Below are 3,441 nucleotides of genomic sequence, written 5' to 3' on the forward strand. Positions count from 1 at the left end.
TCTGGTCCTAAGAACGCAGGAACACAGAGAGAGGAAACTCAGGCAGTAGTTAAAGGTCTGCTCCAGGCTCAGACAAACCTGGTTCAAATCCTAGTTCTCTTAGGTAAGTTACTTTACCCTTCTGAGCTGCACTTTGTCTACGTGAGCATAATGAGCGCCTGCATTATGGGGTTAATTAACCCCTTATTTACTAATTATTTCCCTTATTAATTAATTCTGTTACTGGTTAATCTATTGATTAATTAAATAATGGATTCAGTAATAAGATCTTGCCTGTTAAAATGCTGTCTGTAGAGCTGGCCAACATGGCCAACATGGCAAATGCTCTAATGTCAGACTAATATTAATTAGTTAATTTATTTAGTAATCAAAGAAGAGAGGGTACCTTAAATCTACACCTTTCTTGATCAAGCATCACAGTGCCTATGGTATTCCAAAGGAGGCTCTTCAGGAGGTGGCGTATCCTTCAGTCAGTTTAGTTTAGTTCAGTCGCTCAGTTGTGTCCGACTCTTGGCGACCCCATGAACCGCAGCATGCCAGGCCTCCCTGTCCATCACCAACTCCTGGAGTCCACCCAGACTCATATGCATCGAGTCGGTGATGCCATCCAGCCATCCCATCCTCTGTCGCCCCTTCTCCTCCTGCCCCCAATCCCTCCCAGCATCAGGGTCTTTTCCAATGAGTCAACTCTGCGTGAGGTGGCCAAAGTACTGGAGTTTCAGCTTTAGCATCATTCCTTCCAATGAACACCTAGGACTGGTCTCCTTTAGGATGGACTGGTTGGATCTCCTTGCAGTCCAAGGGACTCTCAAGAGTCTTCTCCAACACCACACTTCAAAAGCATCAATTCTTCGGTGCTCAGCTTTCTTTGCAGTCTAACTCTCACATCCATACATGACCACTGGAAAAACCATAGCCTTGACTAGACGGACCTTTGTTGGCAAAGTAATATCTCTGCTTTTGAGTATGCTATCTAGGTTGATCATAACTTTCCTTCCAAGGAGTGTCTTTTAATTTCACGGCTGCAATCACCATCTGCAGTGATTTTGGAGCCCAAAAGAATAAAGTCTAACACTGTTTCCACTGTTTCCCCATCTATTTCCCATGAAGTGATGGGACCGGATGCCATGATCTTCATTTTCTGAATGTTGAGCTTTAAGCCAACTTTTTCACTCTCCACTTTCACTTTCATCAAGAGGCTTTTGAGTTCCTCTTCACTTTCTGCCATAAGGGTGGTGTCATCTGCATATCTGAGGTTATTGATAGTTCTCCCGGCAATCTTGATTCCAGCTTGTGCTTCTTCCATCCCAGCGTTTCTCATGATGTACTCTGCATAGAAGTTAAATAAGCAGGATGACAATATACAGCCTTGACGTACTCCTTTTCCTATTTGGAACCAGTCTGTTGTTCCATGTCCAGTTCTAACTGTTGCTTCCTGACCTGCATACAGATTTCTCAAGAGGCAGGTCAGGTGGTCTGGTATTCCCATCTCAGAAAATGCTAATTAGATGGCTGAACCATCCTGCCAAGTAAACAGGATCTACAAATGGGATTAGCCAAGGGTTGACCAATTATGGTGGGATTACTTGGCTGTGGCTGTGTCAAGGCTGACTGTGTCACACAGTACTTGGGAACCAGTAACGACCTGCTTTTGAACTTCTCCAGTGGCTCAGTGGTAAAGAATCCACCTACAATATAAGAGATGCAAGTTTGATCCCTGGGTCAGGAAGATCCCCTGGAGGAGGACATGGCAACCCACTCCAGTATTCTTGCCTGGAAAAGCCCATGGACAGAGGAGCCTGGTGGGCTATATAGTCCATGGGGCCTCAAGAGTTGGACTCAACTGAGACTGAACACACAAACAACTGCCTGCTTTCCTATCTTCTTCCTCATCTTCAGCCTTTCAATCTGCCACAGATGCAAGCACAGAACTAGAACGGATCAAGAATCCCATTTTCAGAATTGTTTTGCAGAGCAACAGCCATGCAGCTATGTAGAAATGGATTAATTGTTCTTAAGGTTTCTGTTTGCTAATCTTCTTACCAGCTTCACAGGTACCCAGATCACATTTAGTCCCAGATCAGTCTTTTGTAATGCAACTCCAGGATGATAATATCATGAGGGCCAGACTGCACTCTCATCAGGAGTTAGTTAAAACGGTGATCACCAAGCTACCTACCCAAAGGAAGCTAGGAGGAGAACAGTGTCTGTCTAGCTGAGGGATAGACGTTTCCATAGAAGGAACTTTTAAGGAGTCAAAAGTTCCCAAAGGTAACTCTGGCTCAAAGGCCAACATAATTCCAAATTGACAGATGTTTTCACCAAAGAACAAAGCCTAAATCTGGTGTAGAAACTACAAGAAGCCCCATGGATCAGAATCAATGGGAAAACTCAGGATATGAAACAACCTCGGTTTAGTTAGGTCCATAATCTAACTGTTAATACATAGTATTTACTCTTCTCTTAGTACCCCTGGTGGTGACAAACCTGTAGCCTTTTAACTCAGCCTATGCACTGACTCAAGGAAGCAATTAGAAAAAAACTTACCATGAAAAAATTCCGAGCTTCCTGACTTACCATCCATTCCTAAGGAAATTTTTTTACTTAGATTTATTGAACTTTGTCTTGTCATTAGCATTGCAATTTCTTCTAAGGATACTATTTTCTCAGTTACTTAGAAAAGGTTAACTTTTAATTGTAGTAGCCACTTCACATCCATTAGGATGGCTAACATCCAAAACAAACAAGCACAAAACACCCAGAGGATTACAAGTGTCTGTGAAGATATGAGGATATTATCAATGGAACCCTTGGTGAGATTGTAAAATGGGGCAGCTGCTATGAAAATAGTACAGAGGTTCCTCAAAAAACTAAAAATAAAACTACCACATGATCCAGCAATTCTACTTCTGGGTAGTTTCTGTTGTTCAGTTACTCAGTTGTGTCTGACTCTTTGTGACCCCATGGACTGCAGCACACCAGGCTTCCCTGTCCTTCACCATCTCCTGAGGCTTGTTCAGATTCATTTCCATTGAGTCGGTGATGCCATCCAACGATCTCATCCTCTGTCATCCCCTTCTACTCCTGCCTTCAATCTTTCCCAGCATCAGGGTCTTTTCCAATGAATCACCTCTTCGCATCAGGTGGCCAAAGTATTGGAACTTCAACTTCAGCCTCAGTTTTTCAATGAATATTTAGAGTTGATTTCCTTTAGGATTGACTGGTTTGATTTCCTTGAGGTCCAAGGGACTCTCAAGACTTCTCCAGCACCAGTTTGAAGGCATTAATTCTTTGGTGCTCAGCCTTTTTTACTGTCCAGCTCTCACATTTGTACATGACTACTGGAAAAACCACAGCTTTGCCTATACAGAACTTTGTGGACAAAGTAATGTCTCTGCCATTTAATATGCTGTCTAGGTTGGTCATGGAGAAGGCAATGGC

The sequence above is a fragment of the Bos mutus genome, chromosome 26 (assembly GCF_027580195.1).
Source record: "Bos mutus isolate GX-2022 chromosome 26, NWIPB_WYAK_1.1, whole genome shotgun sequence".
NCBI classification, from domain to species: Eukaryota; Metazoa; Chordata; class Mammalia; order Artiodactyla; family Bovidae; genus Bos; species Bos mutus.